The following is a 24605-nucleotide window of genomic DNA, read 5'->3' on the forward strand; positions in this document are numbered from 1 at the left end:
CGGTCGACTTTTTTCGCCATTTCTTTTAGGAAAGGTCTGTCTTGTGTTTGTCTTTGCGCGCCAAACCAGGTTTTTCCATTTGTTCGTTGGCCTTTGGCGGGCTTCAGTGCTGAAGCCCTCCTCGGGCGCCTGAGTGTCTGGGGTGTACAAGATGTGAGGGAGGTGCCCAAAACTCCCTGTGTTTGGTGTCCTAGGAGACCTGAATGCACTCTGGCGTGATTGGCCGGCTGGATGTCCGGCAAGGACAGCCATCCTGCTGTGTGAGTGACAGCCAGGCTGGAATGAATGCGGGAAAACTGTTTAAAAGCAGGTCTCTGGAACTTGGAAAGCAGAGTCGACCACTGGAATAAAAGAACCAAAGACTAGCTGAAGGAAGAGGACTGCTGCAGGTCTGAATTGACAGAGAAGCCCTTCAAGGTTAACTTCTACCCTTGAGTTTGGTGGGAACAGCCAACTTGCAAGCCACCTGGAAACCGTCCCCATCTGGTCAAATTTTCATCAGATTATTGTTTAAAACCGGATAGCCAGAGGGAAGGAAACCAGCTTGTGGACTTTAAGGCACTCACACCTTAAACCGACGTCTTGCTAAAGCATTTGGCCTCATCCCTGGGCAGTGCAGGAACCACCCGATGTCCTCCTTGTCCCCACGACTGAAGCTCAGGAACAGCGAGATCTGCTCAAACTGCCAGGGACAACTGCCTCAGCTACAGCTCTTCTTCAATACAAAAGGTACTGTGCAAACGCGGTCCGGAAATATTTTCGGCCATCGCGAAAGTTTGTGGAAACTTTCTCAACTTCGAAGGCTTGTCCTTCCCTAAACATTCATCACACTTTTCACCTAGCCAAATTCTTCTAAGCTCTGTGGCAAAGACTTAACCATTTACTACCAAAACTGTGCTATCCTATACAAAGACCCTGAATCATTGACTTTGGCCCAGGCCTATGAACTGAATTCCTGGTTGTAGTTTACTAAAACCCTTTGCCCTGCATATGCAAGTATGTGTACTGTCTATTCCTATAACCTTGTCTTTTTACCCCTTTTTAAACGTATCTGAAGTGCAATTTTGCTCCCACTTCAGGGGAGCTAAACTTTTTCATTTACTTACCGTTTGGGTATTTGTATTTTATTAGTGTGTGATATTGAGCTGCTCTTGCTAGTGTAATGATTTTAAACTGAATGTGTAAATAAATGTATATTCTTTTACCAAGAAACCTTAAGTGTTTGTTTGAATCACTGTCATTGTTGGTCCTTTGTGTAAGTTGTTCTACTGCTCACTGTACTCTTGAGAGACGTCTGGCTGCTCAGCAATCGCTACCACTTTATTGTGTAGTACAGGTTTGTACCAAATGTGAAATTGTACTTAGACTTGTAGTCTTAATTGTGTGCAGTGTTCCCAAAGGGTACTGCACATGATTCTGCCTAACAACACACTATTTAAATATTGCCCCCACTTCACACACTGCAGTATCCCAGTATGCAAGCACATAGAAGGTGCACTTCAAGCCTACCCTCTTCTATACTGACAGTATTGCAACACTGCACTCAGTGCACACACTGCAGAACAGTTCACTCCATTAGCTGCAGCCAGGGAGTAAACACTGAAGGATGTGCTACCAAGCACCACAACCATGGAATGAACAAAGTATACAATGCTGACCAACCACACACAGAAGGCAACAATGTCAAACCTATTTTCTACCACAGCACATAGTTGGTGGTGCAAGGTCTCCATCCGATCATCGAATGGGCTATGGGCTTACCACATGCAACACACCAGAATACATGCTATCTTACAATGTGAATGGCATGTGCAATGCACTCCCTTTCTGCAATTGAGCACCCACCAGTCACCACAGAAAGAGGTCTCTGCACCTGCTATCGTGCCGTAACAAAGCCTGCCTGCATTCAGCACACATGGTAGTCACCTGTGCAGAGACCCGCGAATCGGCGTTGTACGCACGGATATTGCAGTCAATGTCTTTGTCCACCTATTGACATATCTCGTATGACCCACTTCTCACTCCCCCACTCTTTCTATCCCTTCTTCCCACCACCACATGGTCTAGTATATGTTCGGCAATGCACTCCGCTTCTGCAAATCCGCTACCACCAGTCACCACACTAAGAGGTCCCGGCACAAGCTATCATGCCGTAACGAAGGCGGCCTGCATTCACCACACATGGTAGTCGCCTGTGCAGGGACCGGCAAATTGACGCAGTATGCACAGATACAGCAGGCACACCACCGTATTCGTCCACCTAATAATCAAACATCTCAGATGAACCACTTCTCTTTCCCCCACCCTTTCCATCACTTCTTCCCACAATCACATGCTGTACATTATGTTTTTCAGTCCCTTTCGGTGCTGAACTGTTCTCCGATACACCATGGTGGCGTTCCCCAAAAACTTTGACGCACAGCACGCTTCCCTCCGAGCCGACCGCTAGCCGTGTCCAGTGTACGTCGACATCACGGCGTACTGCAAGCCAATGAGACTTTTGTCTGCGGAGCAAATAGGGAAATGGGTCAGCGGAGCAGAGCCAGATATCACACATTTTTTGAGATGTACATTTCAGTTATTTGCAACAAAAGCACTGGTCGGATTTCCACCAAACACACAAAAGCACACTTTCTGAATGTGCCTGCCACAAATTTGGTTACAATCCGTCCAGCTGGTTGGTCAGTAGCTGTGCGCAAAGATTTTCCCCATTCAATCTATGGAGACATTTGTTTTTTGGGGCCCTCCCCTATATCTTTGCCCCCCCTTCAGGAAACCTCACCCAAGAATGTCAGCCGTCTCCATATACTTTTTTGGCAAAGTTTGGTGAAGATTCCTCCAGGGGGAGCGAAGTTATAAGCCGACAAAAAAGTGGTCTTCCTATGGGTTTAGCAACTTAACCATAACTACATGCCCGCTACCGCGGGCCGTGTAATAAGGCTATAGCAGGAAGAAAGACAATGGAGACAGGATCACTGAAACTCCATCCTTTTATTGGAACTATGTTCTTTTATTGGAGTAAAGAAATATACAGCTGCAGACCATTTCCACTGGGTCTTGACCATTTCCAACTGGTCCTGAACCGCCTCAGTAGGGAATAGCTTTCACATGAGACTCCATGAGGGTATGTTTATTACTGCTTAGCCGCTACTACACTTGGCTCCTTGGACTGGCTTCTTGAACTTTGCTCCAGAGGCAGTTATTTTTACTGCCTTTACCACCACTCGAGCGATAAACCCCATCCCATCATCACCAAGAAACTACAAATACCATTGCCTGTGTGCACCAAGCGAAGTTCCGGAGGTACCGCTTAGCTGCTACTACTCTTGGCTCCTTGGACAGGCTCCTTGAACTTTACTCCAGAGGCAGTATGCCTTCCTACTAAAGCCGCTCCAATATATACCCAAATGAATTTTAATTTATCTGATACAATCTTGGTTTACTTTGTATTCTATTTTATATTATTTTTGCTTTTTAGGTTATTTTTACTGCCTTTACCATTACTCAAGCGATAAATCCCGCCCCCTCATCACCAAAAAACTACAAATAACCATTGCCCTCACACACCAAGCAACAAACCGCAAGTACCGCTGAGCCACTTGGCCGTGTGGCATGTGGTGAGAGGCTTTCTTCACTATTCTGATCATTGTCAGATTACATCTTTTTGCTATAGGTTAGAACAATTCTCCCCTCTTAGCAGTGTGGACAAATTGATCAACCTTGGTCATGTCCAAGACTATATACACCTTGAAGTCAGACATGCCGAAATCATATAAGCCTCACAAGGTGTCTGCAGAGTCTATAGAATCACCACACTGTAACAGCACTGCACCAATTGCGGCTACTAGAATTCCCCAATCAAATTCTCTGTCACGAAGGAAAAAAAACAATCCCCCAAATTCCCGACATTAGACAATTCTGTCAGTCAAATGCAAATCCCCTGTCAGCAATTCAATCAGACAACCTTCCGAGCCCAACGATAGCCCCAATGTCTAATTCCAATGATACTATCGTATTCGTAATTCCAGAATCCTTCGTGACAGCTGGCTTTCTAGGCACCCCGGCCAAATTCCCCTCCATATTTGTAACATCACAAGATATCTTAGAAGCACTCAGACTATACGAGCCGCGGATTGTGAAACCTTCTATCCTCCTATATTATCAAACAACACACCTACACTCCCTGCACAATACGACACTCAATCTCATCTAACTATACACTTGTGCTCACTTGATCAAGTTCCTTTTTGCAAGGAGCCAGGCTTTGGCTCTAGTAACATAGTGCAAGCTCCACCACCCACACACTCTAAAGAAGCTATTACTCATATTCCTGTTTCTTCACTGTCCCACTCTCCAACCCCTTCAAATTCCTTTGTGGTCCAGGATGACAACGGCGCAAAATCAGCCGCTCCTGAAACATATGATAATAACTTATCCCAGTCTCCAATGATATTTGGTCACGCCTCAAAAAATTCCTCAGTTATCTCATTGTCCTTCACACATCCTACTCCTCGCAAGACAAACAATGTGTCCTAGTCTGCTCTCTCAGTGCCAAATATACCCACTCCCTCCAACCATGAATTATCTTTAGCTAATTTGAGACTTTAGAAGAAAAAATAAACAATCAATCACTGCTTATTTTAAAGCTCCTAGATTATGACTCCCTGATTATAGCCTGCCTTAGCTAACAAGAAATCGGCCCTTCCCCCTTTCTCATCACCATCAGCTGACCTCCTCTGTAATGACAATCCCACTATGGCTAATCAACATAAAGCGTTCATAACAGAAAAATCAAACCATATTAACATTGCATTGCCCTTCTTCACTGAAATAATTTGTCCGGTTGAATCTTATACATTCTAGTCCCAACATGCATTGTGCTTCATCTGTCCCATTTGCATCAGCAAAAATGTTCTGTCAAGACGTGAATAACCCACAAAAACGTTCCTACACCATCTTCACAGGAGACAAAAAAATAACATAAAAAAACGAATCTTCAAGTAGCTCAAGGCAGAAAGCCAAAATATATGAAACAACTGCCTAAAGCACCTAATTCCTCTATGAAACAATTCATCAAACGCATTTCTCTTCCCAAAAAGCAATCTGCTAGAGCCTATTCAGTTGTAATTAAAATGTTCTTGCAGATTCAACAAGCTAAGAAAAAAACAGAAATGCAATCTTCTACCTCTGCGGATCCATATACACCACTTGATGACTTGGTTTTGGTCGTTGAACAGTAAAAGATGCCCCGCTTGTCCTTTGGTGCATCAAACTCCAAACAAGAAATCATCAAAAAGACAGGCACCAATTCTATTCCTACACTGATACATTTTGATAAACAGACTATTGAACAACGCTGTACTGAAATTCGCAAAGTGGTAGATCTACATATGTCGACACAATTTAGTCACTCTCCTCATGATCAAGGCACAACTGCAAGACCTGAACCCAACAGAGGTGAGCGTATTTCGACTCAATATTATCACTTGTCTCATGGTCAAGACACTATGGCAATACTTGAAGCTAACAGAGGTGGGCACCCCCTTGTGCGGATCATACACAAATGCACAAGTTTAAACGGGCACCTTCGTTTACATCAGCGAGTTCACTCAACTCATCCACAACTCAACTTCATATTACTAATACTGCTCAACTGGTCAAAGTCGCCAACTCACGCAAAAAGCATCATCATTTGATAATGAGTTGTCATTCTCATCCGTATCCAACTTATGACCTTAACAGATCTAGTATTTTAGCAATATTTTCTGAAATGTTCAGCCTAGAAGACCTATGGTCAACTGACTTGGATCAAGTTGAAGTTGTTGTCTCTCTATAATAAAACTCTGGATGAGTTCAGGAGTTGTTTTAAATGCTATTTGGCAGGCCAAACCCAAACTCTTTGCTCTGGGTTTCATCATCTCTCAAGATCTACCCCACCCAACAACAATAGTGTATAAGGTTATCTCAAACCATTCAAGCCATAGTTGGCCAAATGTTACTCAATTTAATCCAGTGAATACTAGGACTTTGATATCAAGGACTAAAGAGCACAATCTAAATCGTATTGCCCCTTCTCCTTGCAAACATACCACTGCATAACTATCTAAAACCCAATGTATATGACTATTATCCTTAGCAAGTTGGAATACACAGGGCTTTACGCATTGAAAGGTAACTCTCAAAATGACTTGGGTAGCAACGACATAGTAGCTCTCCCGAGCTGGGATGATCATAACATTCTTTTGCTTTCTGCTACAAGGTCCAACAAAGGAAGGCCCACTTCTGGCCTTCTTTTGGCAGTCAAAACAAGCATGGGACTAATGATTCTCCCTTGGGCTGTGCCAAATCACTACATTCAATTAGTCAAAATCGAGTGTTCAACTTATATAATTGCAGTAGTCATTATCTATTGGAATACAGCAGGAATAATGCTGGAGAACTTTTTCCTTGATTTAGAAAGAATGTACACTCTCATCGCACAAACAAATGCAATCACTAATATCATATTATTAGGTGACTTGAATATACACTGGTTCACCACTGACTCATCTACGATGACCCCAGCAAGACTCTGATGGCAGACTTTCATGAATGTTACGAATATGAAGATGACATATGGATCCCTCCCAGGCGACATTCCTCCCCAACTGACTTGGAGAAGAGACTCCCTAGAAACCATCATAGATTACATCTATATGGATTCTAACTTATTTGCAGTTGCTGAAACGTTAACTGTCATCAAACAAAATAACAGTGACTATGATATGTTGTGTCTAAAATGGTACTGGCCGTCAAGCAACAACAACGCTAACAACGCCCAACGACAAGGTTTCATTGTTATCAATAATAGTCAGAATCGATATCGATGGTCCGAGTTATCACTATGCAATTTAAACAAACAGCTCCTTCAATCATATAAAGACTTTACTAACTATGGTAATCAAGAAAACAATCAATACAAAAATGTATTCCAACTATTTATATCAACTTTGAAAGGTAAAGGGAAACAAGTCATTTGAAATGCCCACGTCTATGATGCTGCAGTCAAGGAAATCAAAGCGCTATTTCGGCGAAATAATAAAAAAAGAACTCCTAATTCCTGCAAGTTTTAAATTTGATGATCTTTGTCTACTAAAAACAATGTATAAAAATTGGCAACACAGTAGAACAGCTGCACGATTTCAAAAAGATGGAGAGACCATGCTAAAAGCAATTGCAAATAAAAACACTGCTCAAACATGGACTCTTTTTAACGAAGCTAACTTTATATCCCAAAGTTCAGTCCAAATTAACAGGGTTTCTGAATCTCAGTGGATTGCTCACTATTCAGATGTATATGCACTCCCGCCCTTGATATCTGAACAACACTCGGCTATGCCTTCCACTGAATTTCAACTCCAAATTACTATAGATGATAGTGTCCATTACATCCAGAAGTCAAGTCACTCGAGAGTGCCCAGACTGGTCAGGCTCTCCAATGCAATGTTCAAAGAATTTCCTGAAATTTGGACCAACATTCTCTTTAATCTTTATAAAAATGTTATCCAAACACAATGCTTACCAGTCTTTTGGCAACAGTCTATATTGATCCCAATTTTTAAAAAGGGTGATAGACAGTCACCAACGAATTATCGACCAATAGCCCTACTGGATGCTCCAGGCAAGATTTGTGACAGTTTCATCCTCCGATACATTAACATCTGGACTACTAAAATACAGCAGTATGATCCTTTCCAGACATGATTTGTAGCAGGATTGGGCACAAGAATACATCTGATGACTATAACAGCCATTAATTCACTTGCATTCACACAAAACCACCATTATACCTACCCTTTGTAGATTTTCCATCGGCATTGGAGTCCATATCCAGACAGTTGTAAATAGATAAACGTATATGAGCAAATTGCCCTGCAACCATCATCACTCTAATTAACTTGCTACACTCATCCACTTCAGTCAAGCTACACCTTATGCTTGATGGCCTTCTACCTGCTAAAGTTCCGACCTATGGAGGCCTGCAGCAAGGTTGCATCTTGGCTTCAGCACTTCTTAACTTTTTCATTCTAGACTTAAAAAAAAAATGTACTGACATTATCATGGACCCTCCCAAGTTAGGCTCACAGGTTATTAGTAGACTATTATATGCAGATGACCTAGTGTTGTTATCCAAAACCCCTAGAGGTTTACAAACAGCACTTAACACACTAGGGTCCTATGCAGACGATAACCAATTACAAATTAACCTGACAAAAACAAAAGTTATGCACTGTGTGAAGATGTGATCTCCATCTCAATCATCAAAGTGGATTTTACAAGCCAAACAGCTGGAAGTAGTGCAATCTTATACCTACCTAGGTATCAATATCAGTAATCGAGCAAATGACGATGTGTACCTAGCTAACCTTGACCCAAAAGTTATCTCAAGCTAAAACATTCTAACCCAATATGGAACATTTTCCTGTCTTCCAGCAACTACTTATTACAATCGGAAAGTGGTGCCTAGCCTATTGTATGGCTCAGATACAAACACATCCAACAGAAAGCGTTTTGGGACAAATTGGAAGGCCACTTTTGGCGACAAGTTTTACTCCATCCAAATTGTGTAACTGTCACCATAATAAGCTTTGAGCTAGGCCTGACTTCTCTTAACACAAATTATGCTTGGAAACTATGCTCTCTTTTTAGAAAATGTCTTCTGGCTCAAAAAACCAACACACTGCTAAACCATCTGGCGAACTATACTCCAAGCTCCATTCACAAGTTTCCACTTATCTGGCATTCGGCTATATTTGAAATGTTATCTAGCATAACTATAGATATGCTATTCAACAATCCAATGAGAGCAAAATTAAAACTTTATCAACATGATTGGATCAGAACACTACAGAAATGTAATTCATATATTGACTTTAAATCTAATCCTTTTGGAGTTAAAACGCAGTGGAACACAGCTAACTATCCACTTAAAAGTCCCTCACCTAGATTTAGAGCTGCTTATTTAAGATTCAGATTTACCTTGTGGCCATTTTATGATATACTGGCCAGACGAGGTATAATCAGCAAAGCTGAGAATAAATGTAGATTTTGCAAACTTGAAAACCAGCCCAAAACTTTACAACACCTCCTCACTGACTGCATCTTGCTTATCAATAAGCACCATGTTTATCTGAATCAGTGTTTTGATAAATTTAGAATCTTAGACTCAATTACACTTTGGCATTATTTATTTTCTACAAATCGTATGGCTGTTTGAATAGGTACAGTAAAGTTCTTAGAAGCCTTAAACTTAGAAAACATTGAACGTTAGTACCACTAATACACACCATTATAGCTGATAAAAGACAGATCCTTTAATACATATGAGCCAAATTTTGCAATTATATATGCAAAGTATTATATCCATTTTATATTCTGTGCTGCTATTTGAGAAACAACTTAATATGACAATGTGTCTTGTTTGGCTGCTTTATACACAATGAAATCTCATTGCAAATTCTCAAAGTGATTATTGTAATCTTTAATGAGTGTCACGTTACAATCAATGTTGGCAAACCCTATACACCAAACTGTATATGGAATTGTAGAATCACTTGTCCTAAAACAATGTGTTGATGGTTGTTTGTTCACCTTTATTTTAATTTATTCTTCATTTTTCTCTTCTTTCTTTCATGTCTTTGTAATCGTGTAATGATTTTAACTATGTATCATATGCTATTTCAATTGTTTATTTAATCATAAAATGAAAATTGATTGAAAGGTTGGCTGACTGTCAGCCAAAAAAATTCTTTTTTATTTTTTTATTTGTTTAGTCGTATAACAACTTTTCAAATTATTTACACAATGTATACCAACATTTCTCTTCAGTTCATAATACAAATCATTTTCTATCAACATTCTCTATGATAGAAAACAAACATAAAATGAAATATCACATAATCACCAATTAGAACAATAAAAAACAGTTACTGATAATAATGGCACTTCCTGATGAATCAACCAAATTAAAAAGAAGGTCATAGAATAAAAAAAGCAAAAGGAATGAAAGACTACATCACCAGCATTACAGTTTACTCCCTTATCCCTGGAATAAAATTGAATTACATTTGTCATTGTTTTATGATTTACAAAACAGGATTTTCATCCTCACTTAGGAGGGTATCCGGTAATACCAGGTCTAAAAATTGGACAATTGCTATTTGTATTGAAGTTCTAGGGTTGGAGAAACGTGTTTGCCATTTTTGAAATTGGGTTAGATGATTCTGAAACATCAATTTATCCTTGAAGCATCTACTTCTTGCCTCACTTACTGCTTCGCAATCTGTCAGCAAATGTTGCACAGTTTCCATCTGATGTGTGTTCTCACAATACCGGCAACAGTTTTGCTCATTTGTAATAATTTTTCTCCTACATAATATGTCACGACTGATGTATAAATTCAACCTAAATTTCATGTACTTCCTCCTGAGTTGAGGGCATGGAAATTTTCCAAGATAAGTTGCCATTATCCCATGCTTCTTCACTCCAAACAGGAGAACATTGAAGTCTTTATATGTTGTACATTTTGTTATGTTTTCTACACAGTCATACTGAAATATTTTAACTTTTGCTCGATTGGGATTCGATATGAGTAAATCAATGGATATGGCTGCATCACTAAGAGCATTTAAAACATGAATACGCCATTTCCATGGAAAGAGGTTGTTTGACGTAAGTAAATTGTGAGCAACAACCTTCAGAATAGTTGGAATCTCTAGACCAGTAAGCGCTTTTTGAAGGAAAGCGCATTGTTTCCACAACACCTGTGAATAAAGAGATGTGAGACCCAGCTCAAAGCGAATCAGCGCTATGGGTGTACATGTCGGGAGTTGTATTACTTGCTTCCAACAGGAGGACTCTATGCCATCCCAGAATATACGATCTTTAGGGAGGGAAGCTTCAACACCATATAATAAAATGTGTGTTACCTTCATCTTATAGAACATAATGATGTGTTTCATTGAAAACTTCCCAAACTTGCGAAGACGTATTCGCGATTGAGATACCAATGACTGTAGCTTATTTCTTACTTCGCACTTGTATTGTGATAGTGTCTTTTTATGTTGTATAATTACACCTAGATATGGATACTGGTCAACAATATGAATTTTGCACTGCTGCAATTGCCATTTGTGATCGCTTGCCTTAAAATTTCTCTTCGGGTTACAGATAACTATTTGACTTTTTTGTGTATTGATGTTAAGGTTGTTGGCCTGAGCATAACTGCCAAGTTGTCCTAGCATGTTTTGCAATCCCCGTGGGGTCTGTGATAGTAGAACTAAGTCGTACCCATATAACAAATACAGGACTTTTTGCGTAGCTATCTTAAGTGGATCTCCCACACAATTGGTCAAAAATTCACTGATTTCTAATATATAGAAATTGAACAGGAAGGAAGCCATGGCACATCCCTGCTTAAAACCCCTTTGAGTAACTATCCTTGGTGATACTATCCCATCAAAGGTTATACGCACTTGCATGGATGTGTTTGAGTGGAGCAGTATAATTAAGGATAACAGGGTGTGAGGACAATCGTGTTCTCTGAGTTTAAGAAAGAGTCGCTCACGATCAATTGAGTCAAAAGCGGCTCTAAAATCAATAAATCCCAGATATAACGGTTGTCTTTGCACTAGTTGGTGGGCTTTCACCATAGTAAGAGCGAAAATATTTGGAATGGTCCCCAAACCTCTCACAAAACCTGACTGGAACGGATCTCGCAATGATTTCATTTCAACCCACTCATTCAGTTCTCTCAGTAAGATTCTACAGAAGATTTTTCCTGGGGTGTCCAATAATGAGATCGGGCGATAACTATCCGGAGACAGTTGGTTGCCCTTTTTATAAACTGGTACCGTTATTGCTTGAGTCCATGTAGGTGGTAATTTTTGATGAATGATAATTGACAGCTGTGAAGATGTGGAAGAGAATGGAAGCCCATAATTTAGGGTGCCTTTGCATGGCAAAATTGGACAAACCATCCGGGCCAACTGCGTTGGACTTACTGGCCGTAGTTATGAGTTGCAGTATCTCCGACTCATCGAACGAAAGGTCGAAGGGTGCTAAGATGCCAGATGTGTGCGAGGGGGAACTATTAATTGGTGCTGCATAGAGTTCACTAAAATGCTTAACCCATGTGTGTGTATCAACTGCAGAGGACTGAATACAGACCTGATGCTGTCCAAGGGATTGATTCAAAGCCACCCACATCTTAGAAATGTTTTTACTAGCAAGCGTTTTTAACATTTCAGCTCCGTCTTTCTGATAAAGCAATCCTCGATGACACTTAACCCAATTCTTAAAGCTGTTACGCAGCTTCTTTACCATTTTCATTCTGATGGTGGGGGGATGCCTGGCAAGCTTCCTTACCTCTGCCCAATAGGCAGTTTTTCTCATGCGTACCAAGTTGTCAAATGTGTGCAAGTGACTCTGTTGCGAATTAGTAAGACTTTTTGTCTGCTGAAATATTTGAAGCATATTGCTATACACAATGCCAGAGTTATCTGAGTTATCACCTTTGCTCATATTTGACTCTTTAAGGAACTCGCAGAAATACATTAAGGCATCCTGCGACCATCAGAGACGACACTTGCCTGAGTTTGTTACTAAACATCCCTTAGTTGATTTCTTTTCACCATGATCACCTTGCATTTGAACATTCAATTCGGTGGTCAACATATTATGGTCACTGGCTTCTGAGGTTATAACAGTGAAATCTTGAACATTTGGCCACAGAGTCGCATTTACATAGATGTAATCTATAGTTGACGACACAGATCCTCTGTGCCAAGTCGGAGCAGCTGGTATGTCAGATGTAAAAGCTCCATTCAGAACATGCAGACCTCTATATTGTACTAGTGCTCTCCAGCGTACATTTCTTTGATTAGCTTGCTCGTTCACGCTTTCCAAGCCTCTCAAGTTTAGATCGCCAGCGAGAATAAGAAATCTATTTTGCCAATCACCAGTCACAACGTCTAATAGACCATTCAGGTCTCTGAAGAAACAGTCATCACTTATTGCCGCCGAGTTCCAGTACAAATTTAACACGGCAAAGTTATCAGCAGGAGTGCAGACTTTGATCAATATAATAAATTCATTGGTATAGCCCACAGTTGTGAGGATAGGCCATTTTTCTTCCTAACAGCTGTAAGGAGTCCAGACATTGGCCTACCCATTGTCGTTCTAATGGCTGGATTTAATAACACCTCATAACGGTCCCAGTTTGGAGGTGCAGACAGCCAAGTTTCTTGCAAAAGCACCAAATCATAGCTGTTTAACTGATGTTGATCATTATTGGCAAGATGCTTGTAGCCCCTAGTATTCCAACTGACCAGGGTAAGCTTTTGCGAACTTTTTGGGCTTAGCTATCTTCGCTCTGTATTGTGCGAGCAAGAGCAAGGTATATTGAAAGTGACATTACCTTTTGTTTTCTTGGGCATTGGATGTTCTGTCTGATTTAAATTAGATTGCTGTCTCTGGGGTACGGACACATGGGAAAATTGGCCGCTTTTCATTAAATCTCCTTGCAAGATAGAATGATCGATAGTGAGATCAAAGCCCAGTGCAGCCAGGGAATCTTTCGACTGCCAAATAAGATTTTGCACTACCCTGGATTCTATCCAGAGCCTCACTGTATTCAAGTTCTTATTCTCCACAAACTCCACCAATGCTAAATCGGCAGATACAATGTCTTCCAACTGCGGGATGTCTGAAAATATCGCCATCACCGCTCTCCGATTTAAATCGTATTGAGTGATTGGGGGTGGTTTACAGGCCAAGATTAATGAATGAGGGGCTAGTTTCACCTTTAGGGGAGTGCTTCTATCAGCCAGAGTTCTTTTATTGGTTTTTTTAGTTTCAATTCTTTCCTTGCCTATTATGGGAGTAGATTGTAAGTTCCCTAATGCACCCTCAATTAGTCGTATGATAGCAGACGACAAATCATTCAAGGGAAGTGTGTCATTCTCTTGTGCATCGACCATGAGACATTCATCTGAATAGACATTTCCTTTTTTAGAGGACTCAAGAACTGTTTTTTTGGGATCTGAGGGTAAGTTCATTTTTTCTAACCTTGATTGTGCTGCCTGTTCTAGTACTGAATTCAAACCACTCTGACTCTGATTATCCATTCTCTCAATGCATTCATAGGCTCTCTTAGGTATTTCAATCTGAGGTTGAACATGACTAGACATGTAATCATCAACCGCTTTCCTAATTTCAGATCTGTCATGATCAACACTTGACATAATCTTACTATTAGAGTTCTTACTCACATTTGGTTAAGGAATATTAGTTCACAAGGTGGGGGGGGCTAGCAGTGTTTTGAGATCCTAACGCCTGTAGGAGCTCATCCAAAGGAGGATATTTCATTGCTTGAACAGGCTGAAAATGTAATTTCTCCATTTTCTTTTTGATGAGCATTTGCTGAGCATACCTTTTCTTAATGGCCTGGGAGGTGAGTATTTGATTCTTTTTAGGGAGCGTAATAGCTTTTAAAAATTGTTTGGTGGCAGAGACTCCTGTGTGTTTAAAAGAGCATTCATTTTTTGATAACTTTAAATCCACTTTCTTGGCCTTCTTGATTCCCTTATTCACTACTTGAGGTATTGACTCCTCACTGGAAGTCATTGCTTTCAAGTTTTCCTTATTTTTTTGTTTGTATACATCTAGGATTCCCGGCATAAACATCGGGTATAGTGCACCTTTTGAAACCACAGCTGATTTAATCGGTGGATCTGTGTATATGTCATTAGACAAATTCGAAATACATGCTAATGGGTCATATATGATTGAGGCAATGTATGGCAACGCACTGGTTGTTCTTCCACTTTCACCAAGCTTCACAGCGGTCACATTAAAATTGTCTTGCTCAGAGACCTTATCAGTCTGGCATGCTATAGAATTGGTGACTGTCTTTAGTGACAAATTCTTATAGTAAGAAACCATCTGTAATTGAGATTCACTATTAGATGATTCATATAGTGCTAACATTTTCTGCATAAGTGTTTCTTGCATTATCATTCGATTGTCTATAGTTTGATATATTTTCCCTAGTGCCTGGATAGCTAAATTCATAGCCTGTAATGTGATATTTATAGATGAATCGCTTTTTTCCGAACAAAATGATGTATTCATTCCCTGTGAGTTGGTCTGTACGACACTTGTCTCTGATATAGAGATAGAGGAAACTATGGAGGTGTGAGTCACCTCAGAAAACATTATAGGGGATTTAGATAGATTTTCAGATATCATTTTGTTTGAAAATACCGAGTCATTAAGATCCAGGTCAATTACCGCTACATCATTAGCGCTTGGGGTCAGAAAAATGGGAGCAATAGGTTGGACAGTCGCAGGTATATTCTCGAGTAAAGCAGTGTCTGATATACATTGACACGACAGAGTTTTCAAAAGTTGCACTCTTGGTGTGCATTCCAAGGCATCTGGTAACATGACCATTTTTGTTAAGCACGAGACCGGATGAGGCAGCACTAGGAACCTTCTTTTCCTCTATAAGCTGTTCTTTCTCCGATCTAGACTTTATTCTATGCGCTGATAGAGAACCACTACAAAATGACCGTATGTCCATATTGGGCAGCCCCCCTTTAATACCTTTGGGTCTGATAGGTGTTGAATTCATATTCGAGGAGGTTTGCTGCAGATCTCCATGATTTTCCGTTGCCGTTGCCAACCTAATAGACGGCGGCATTCCAGTTTTGAAACTGAATGCTCTCATTATGGCAAACGTGTTAATAGGGAACTAGACCACGCCCCTCACGCTTATTTATCCCCAAATAACACTGAGGTTTTGAGAACCACAAGATAAACCTCCCGCCTCAACGGCGAGGCGAAGAGGCAAAGAGATACTTGTGGTACTTGTCTGTATTTGAGGACGGCATTTAAGGGGGCGTGGCTTCACACACTGCACAAAGATAAATGAGTATTATATTAGTAAGGATTGTCCAAATTAAACGTTTTTCACGTCTATAGTTCTTCCCAAGAGCGGTGCTTTACCGTCAATCCAATAGCAGTTGCACGTAGAAAGCTGCAACAAAAAAATGCAGCAGCTGATCCAGGATCCACAAGCAGCGTCCCGAGGCAAAGAGGTACTTGTGGTACTGCTTGGTGCGCGCGCTAGTGCGCGCACGTCTGTATTTGAGGACGGCGTTTAAGGGGGCGTGGCTTCACACACGTCAATCCAATAGCAGTCGCACGTAGAAAGCAATATAACAAAGGGGTGAGAACGTCTACGTTAATGGATGCTAAAAGAAATGCATATAAAATTCACTAAAGTTCTGGATCCCATACGCTCAACCGATGCTGCCTGGAATCAAGACCAGGCAGCATCATCACATTTCAGGGACAACACCTCCCACTCCAGCCAAAACAATTAAAAAATATATATATGACCTTCCATGCTTGACAGCACAAAAAGGGTATATACTGACACACTATCTACTAGGAGCTCAGTATCATTTAATTTGTCTTAATGATAGTGTGGGGGTCTGTACTCCTTTGTGTCCCCCCCTACTGTATTTATTGTATACATCTCTTCATCTTGCATCCCATATTCAAAGAGAAGGTTTGCTTCTGTCACTTCCGGTGGTTATCTGCTCAGGTTTCTCATCCAACTGCAGCACCTGGAGAGATGTCCCTTCCTCCCACAGTCTCTGCAGATTATTCTAATGGTAAAACAATATAGCAAAGACATAAAATGGATAAACCATGTTTTTGGGTACTTCATCCTTCTTCTTATGCAAATGTGGTTTACTCTTATCTCGGAATGTGTTGATGGACATTTGTATGGCTCTCTTTTCAGCTTGGTCCCTGGTATTCCTCAGATTCTAATTCTTATATTTATGATTTGGTTTGTTCATTAATTTGATGTACAATTCACCCACAGCAATCACAATGGCATTTTCTAGAGAAAGATCCCTTTTCTTCCAGAATGTCTCTTATCTGGTAATTATGGAACGTGGTCATCAATGGATACCTCAAATGTGTTTCTTGACAGTGTTTAAAGTTGCACTTCACTCTAATGCCTTTGAGAGCCATCACATTATTTTTGGTTGATTCCTCTTTTCGCTGCTCACGTGTGGCCAAGCAATATCAAGCAATAATCGTTTTCTCCTTGGACAGAAAGTGTTCGTCTAATTTGGCCAACCTAATTTATTTCAAATATTTTGAGAGTTCCTCCACCCTCAGGCTCATCGAGATTTGGAATGATTTCAAAATATGTTTCTGTTCATGCCCTAAATGGTGAAACAGTAAGGAATGGAATATGTTTTACTAGGTTCTGGTTCAATTGATCCTTAATTGCACCATAACCCAAGAGAAAAATAAAATATGCAACAATAGTTCTAGTTTTAGAATAAGGTTAATATAAGGTTACAAAAAAGGCTGAGCTATCAACTAGGATATGATATCCACACTGTGTATCATTGAGTTAAACGAATTGGTGAAATTCTTGAGTTTTGTTAAAGCACCAGTTTGTCTTGTATTTTTTTTGTATGGGACATTTTGACATTCAATTTCTAATTTGAGTATAATAATAGATAATGAAAGTATACAATAATTAAAAAAATACTGAAATGATAATCTGCAATAAATCTTTCCATGCCAAGTAATATACATTATCCCAAAAATGTATTTGATGTTATTAATGCATTCAATATCTGCCAGTTCATTCAAAAACAACTCTGACATCAGAGAAATTTGCATGTGATGAAATCTTACTGTGAATAGTCCGAAAATCCTTTATTGGTTACATTACAAATTATATATAATCATGTTTACTGATCCAACTTAAACAACTTTAATAACAGTTTAGCAAAATGTTGTTATACATTCTCAACTACTGGCTGCCTACAGGATTTTCACCAATGGGGCTTTTTGAAAACTGATTTCTCTAAGAGAATTCACATATTTGCTGAATAGTAATGATTACTGAATTTGCAGACTTCAAATTGTTGTAAAGAGCTCAACACAAATATAAGTCCTCGTCAATGTCAAAAGTCATGGCCAGTGGTTTAAATGCCATCCAGGTCTCCCATTCATGCAGTTATCAGAACATACTCTGCTTAGCTTCAAAGTGAGGAAGGGTCCAGCCTCCTCAGACCATGTTGCCTGATAAATGAACCAAACTTACAAGACCACTTAGAGGAATGGGCTGGCCAGGGGTGGAAAAGATCTGGGGCTGCACTAATGTCGGGACTGTCGGGACTCGGGGCTAGCTAGCCTTTTGGTTGAAGCCCCTGAGCTTCTATCCGGGGCTACAACCAAAAGTCCTGGGGCCATAGCCCCCCCAGGGCCCCTCTAGCAACACCTCTGGGGTTAGCGCTTTTCTTGATTTGAAGCTAAGCAGGATCAGCCCCACTTTGAAGCTAAGTAGGGTCATTCCGGGTTACTGAAATGGATGGGCGACCGAATGGGCATCTGAATTATTTCCTTTTTTAAACCGTGCTACTGTCAGTCATTGAAGGTTTTGCACTGAGAAACACTTCTTTGCCTTTTGCTGAATTGCATTCTGGTATTTGTAGTCTCCTAGTCAATAATAAAAAATAAAAAATATAGGTATTTTTACAGCAACAGTGGTTTTCCCATCCCTGTAGTGATTAGGATGTACCCTGCTTAGCTTCAAAGTGAGGAAGGGGTCAGCCCACTAAAGCCATTTTGCCTAATATATGGATCCCTCCCTTAGAAGAACACTTAGAGAAACATGGCATAAGAGGCCTGGATCCTTCTTTGCTTTGATACTAAGCAGGGTCGGTCCCGGTTACAGCATGGATGGCAGACAGTCCACGGTTCAGAATGCCGCGTGTTTTCTTAGTTTTAAATATCTCATAACACACGGCATCTGCGTTTTTATTAAACAGAAAAAAAGAAATGAAAAAATATATATATCACATCTATGCTGAACACTGCTATCAGAGAATCCTGGCCTCAAGGAGTTTGATACACAGCACTTAACCATTATGCTACAATGATGTTATTGTTTGGATTTTCACAAGTTTCATAACTAGCCTTTTATCATTGAACATATTAAATTATAGGCCAATTATGAAATGTGTGCCTCATGAAGCACTAAGCCTTTGTGGCCTAGTGATTACATGCTGGGCCTTGAACTCTGGCAGGGTTCAAGACTGTATGTTTAAAAAAAATATATAACTAATTTAATTTAATTAAAACAAAAGCAATGCATGTGGTAGATGGCAAGGTTTGTTGCAGTACAGTCCTGTTATCTTATTTAGCATGAAGGCATTTAGACATGGCTGCAATGTCATGAATATGCTGACATACCTTGTGCCAAAATAACGGTGCAGGAATGACTTTCATGCTGAAATGGGTGCTGCAGCAGAATGCCCATGCCAAATTGGCCTGTGCCAAAATGATGGCACTGAAAAGGGTTGTACCACTTGGAGAAAGTTGTTTAACCAAAGTATGTGAAGCATGGCAAATAATTTAATCTCACTGCTCATTGCCTAAAAGCATTGCGAGTTCTCAAAGCCTGCAATCCGAAGGGCATGGCTAGTAGTCTGGTAGCATTTTAAAAAGGACAGTGGGCACAGCCAAAGTCCATGCCCACTGACCATTGGCGAAGACCATGCTAGTGGTCTAGAAGTGTTCTAAAATCTTTGGAATAACAACATTCTTGAAAATCAAGGAAAACACTTTAGTTGCACGGACATTAAGGAGAGCAACAAATTGTAACAAAACCTTTGAAAGTGAAGGAAAAAACTTTAGTTGCAGGGACGTTAAGGTGAGAACTTAATGCAACAAAACACTGGAAATTCAGCTAAAGCCACCTTAACTTTGCGTCCTCTTTTGCGCAGACTGTGACCACAACATTTTATACATTTTGTGTAAATCCATCCAGTAGTTTCTTTTATAAAACATCCAAAACATAGGTCACACAAAATTAGTGATATCTTGGTTCGGTCCGCTGACTTAATTTCCTATTCGGTCTGAGGACACCCTTCTGGACCAATCACGGCCTGATGCGATGTCCGCGGACAGTGGATGTGTCTGCTAATTGGATGTTGAAAAACGTGAGGTGCCTCAGATATTTTGAAATGAACGCCATGTTGGATTTGAAGACAACAACCGTAGTCCACGGACATCACAGTAAAAACATATTAAAATACACAACATTGCACTTGTTAAACTAATGAAACAATATTTTGGGAGGTGAGGGGTGATGAGGACGGGATGGGATATGGCCATGAAAAGCCAAAAACTGGGTGTCTTTCTTCTACAAAGTCTGAGAACATGTCAGATGTTCAGGGGCATCAATGCATATTTTTGTATTATAGGGTTGTTAAAAGCAGTTTTTGGATAGGTTATAACTTTGGCACCACTTAATTAAACTGAATGAAATTCAGTTATATCATTCAAGACTTGAATTTGAATGGTTCTACACAGTTTTGTGCTGTTTTTCTAAGCGCGAAAAAAATTAGAGGGTGGGTCCCAAAGTATTTGAAAATCCGTTTTACATTGGCGCCATAACGAATGTACACACAAAATAGCAAAATGATTTAGGACCCAGATTTTAATGTTTTTCAAAGTTTAGTGGGATTTTGTCAAGAGTGGGCAAAATTAGAGGGGGGTTTTCAACATTTTTAGATGACGTATACCTTTGATGCCATTTGACAAATGATTAAAGAAGAAAGATTATACATAAAAAAGTGATGGTGGGTTTAAAAATGTTTGCATATGAGCTAATTTGCAGACCCACACTACCTTGCTCTTGTGCCTCAGAACTGGAGATGAACTTCCAGAGATGGACTTTCCTACTTTTACATTTTAGGTGAAAGTTCTTTTTTAAACCTTTTTAAACCCACCATAACTTTCTTGGTGTTGTGAAAACATGGCCAAATGCTCCAAACACAAGGCTGCCAGGACTAAACTGCACTGATGATTCCTAAAAAGGATGAAACCAGGTATGTGCTTGTCTGGGCAGCCTTGAATTGTCTTCTTGGGTTGATTAAGCTATGTATAAAGTAGCACTGCCCTCTTAAACACAAACAATTTCCTGGAGAAAAAGGTTTGCATTTGAGCTAATTTGCATACCAACAATGCCTTGCTGTTGTGGCTCAGAAATGGAGGTGGTTACTAGGTGGCGTTGTGGAATGTGCCACTCAAATGGACTTTCCTACTTTCACATTTCAGGTGACAGGGTTTTGGTCAAACCTTTTAACACACACCAAAACTTTCTTTTGTATATATGTATATTCACTGACAAAAAACCTTGTTAAAGGGACATTATGGTTAAGTTGCACTAGTAAAAACCTATGCAATTCACTCACAAAAAGCATTGCTAAAGGTACTTTATGGGGAAGTTGCAGTACTAAAAAGCTATGACATTTACTGACAAAAAACGTTGTTAAAGGGAAGATATGTTTCAGCTGCCCTGAGAAAAAACCTATCACATTCAGTACAACAAGTACTTGAAAGGAACATTACATTTACTTTACACTAATAACAACCTATCCATATTATGGTTACAAGTAAACCCCCCCCCAAAAAAAAATATATTTGCCAGTTATGGTAACCTATGCAACCATAACTCCCATCACCACTGTCCAATGCTAAGACTAACACCCATGACATCAAAAATGACATCACAAATGTCATTGATGACATCACTGATCACATCACATCTGTATTTAGTTTTCATGAAATTTCTCCACAAGGGATTGTCACTATAATGTTGCCAGAAAACTATCGGAGGTCATTGGGAGAACTATCATGAGATACATAGTTCATTCAGTAATGCATTGCTATGAATACCATTTCATTACAGAGTTCTTTCCAGTACATGCACCTACTCATGTGCAAACGTAGACATTGTCTGCAGCATGCACCATAGAGGTGCAATATTCAAAATCTTGCCATGTTGCATAGTAAAATAATTAATGCTTTCGTTTCACATGTTTTTCAACAATGTAGGTCTGTTTTCCGGGTGCAAGTTCTCCACAGCAGCCCTACAAAAGGCCACACCCCATAGCTGCTCTGCAATCTGTATCTTTTCAGAGCAGACTAGCAGGCCACATTGGTTTGCCCTGCAAGTTATGTTGCACGGAATCTGCTGTGCTACATTGCCTTTCCAATTAATGGCAACCATGTCAGCTCGGCTTATTATGCACAGTAATGGAGCAAATTATTAACGGCCCTTCCTGTGACCCCACACCCTCAGTTGCGATAGTCCCCACTGCCCATTCCCATGGATAGCATGCTGAAAAAGATAGTATGTGGCACGGGCGTTTCCCTTAGTATGGCGAGGGCCGTGCTCCAATAAAGCAAAAATATTCCTTCTTCCCTTCTTCTTTCCAGCAGGCTGTCATTGGGTACTGGTAAAATGTTCCACATGCATCCACCAATCACATTGAAGAGCTCTTCATGTAATAGTATCAGTTCTGTACAATAGTCCTCTACGTAAACACCACACCCAGAAACGTTATTGCGCAATACCTCAGCCTCCGCAGTCCCATTTCCATGGCCAACCTCAAATTCATCAGATGTGGATTTCGTGCTGCGTGCAGGTGTGGGGGAATAAATTGCAACTAGGGTAGGGGAGTTCGTTTTTAGTGGCGCCTCTGAAAAGAGCCTTTTTTTAAAGTTGCTCTAGAGAAACACTTTTTTCGGTTTTTATTTCATTTTGTGTGTTCTTATGCTCACATTGTTACAGTAAACACTTCAATGCATCCTGTAGATGGGCATACAAAACAGCTTTACCAATGGGCGACAAGAAAATGCCATTTGCATGGAACAACTCTGTATTTCCACAACTAATGAGGTCATTTTTGCAGAAGAACATCCCAGAGTGGACAAAAAAAATAATAAAAAAAATGAAAAAATAAATAAAAAAATCGCACATGCTTCTGTTGATGAGAAACCTTCCAACCTCTGGCTCGGAACAACATACATTAGCAATGTCTCATACTCTTCTTGGTGTTATGGATGAGAAAAGTCTCTTCACTACATTCAGTAACCTCTTCAGTTGACGGAATAAAACTAACAAGCCACATAACCCAAATGCATGCCCCCGTAGTGCACAACGACGACATCAACACAAGCAGAAGTGGCCAGGCATCTGCAAAGTGCATGCATATCTGCAAAATTGCGGTAATAGACAGCGATCCACAATGCGTCCACACCTTCCAAACCAAAATTGCCAGCAAAGTGTCTTTCCAGGGCATACTTGTGCAGATCTATCACAAAGGCATCACCCAAAGTCAACACAATGTGTTCCTCCATGTCAGCCAGCCTTACCACGCAGAGTAATGTTAAACAGTATGGCTGCCCCTTCCTGTGAACCACACCCTCAGTACCTGATTGGCTAATCCCCACAGTCCTATTTCCATTGGCTAGCATGGTGAGAAGGGCAGAATGTGGCATGTGCGCTTCCCAAAGTACTGCGAGGGCCGTGCCCCAGTAAAGCAGGGGAAGTCCTTCCTCTTTTTCCACTATTTTTTGTCCATCACTATCTCATTGGGTACAGGTAAATAGTCACACATGCATCCACCAATGCCATCCAAGACGTTAGCATCTAAAACTGTCAGTTCTGCACAACACTTTATTTGTACTGTAACAAATTCAGCCTGCAAGTGTCCTGCCATGGAAAGCACATCCAGTAGAATGTTCAGTATAAGATTGCAAGATTTGGGCATCCACATTCATCCACATGAGCACCCATCACCACAAAATGGATGTATGAATACTTTTTCTGCAGTAGGTTTACAACTCTGTTATAAGTGCCTTTGCACACGGTATCTGCAACTGAGCGACCATTACATTCTTAAAAAGCATACTGTTTTTTCTCCCATCCCCTACCATCAAGTGGCACTTCAATGGTATGTGCTTGCAACATTTTCATTTACCCATATCATACATTGTAATATCAAAACATGAACTCTTCTTTCCTTCCGACAATGCTACAAATTGTTTTGCCCACTAACATATCTCCTACATAAATGGTAAAAATATGGCACCTAAACTAGCACTGAATTTATCTTACCAACCTAAAGCAAGTTCCCAAAAGGTCACTGTCTGCACAGCTGTGATTCTCTCTAGGCTGGACTATTGCAACAGCCTCTTTTTAAATCTGCCCATTTTTACTCTCTGCCTTCTGCAATTCATCCAGAAGAGGACTGCACAACGTGTCCTTGGCATCAAGCCCAGAGATCGTAACTCTCCTGGACTGAAATTTCTGCAATAGCTCCCAGTGACTGTGAGAAATAAGATGAAAACCCTCTGCATTATGCACAAGGCCTTCTGGGCCCTGGGACCTCCATACCTTCAACTCTCACATCGTATATATGTCACTGCTCGAGCTCTTCCCTCATCCACCTCCAACTCCCTCAGGTCAGTCCCTTCTGCAAGCAACCAATTGGTGTTAGATCTCTTTTTTAGGCTGGGGCCTCCCTCTTCAACAGACTGCCTGCCTCCTCCACACTTGAGGAGAACCAAGGCCGGTTCCGGAAGCACCTCAAAGCCTTTTTCTTTGTGTCTGCTTTTTCTCCTCCTCTCCCCAGCTGACTTACTGGCTGAAACTGATTCTGCACTGGTTACCT

Source organism: Ambystoma mexicanum, chromosome 6q, assembly GCF_040938575.1.
Source record: "Ambystoma mexicanum isolate Mex_15411 chromosome 6q, UKY_AmexF1_1, whole genome shotgun sequence".
Taxonomy (NCBI): Eukaryota; Metazoa; Chordata; class Amphibia; order Caudata; family Ambystomatidae; genus Ambystoma; species Ambystoma mexicanum.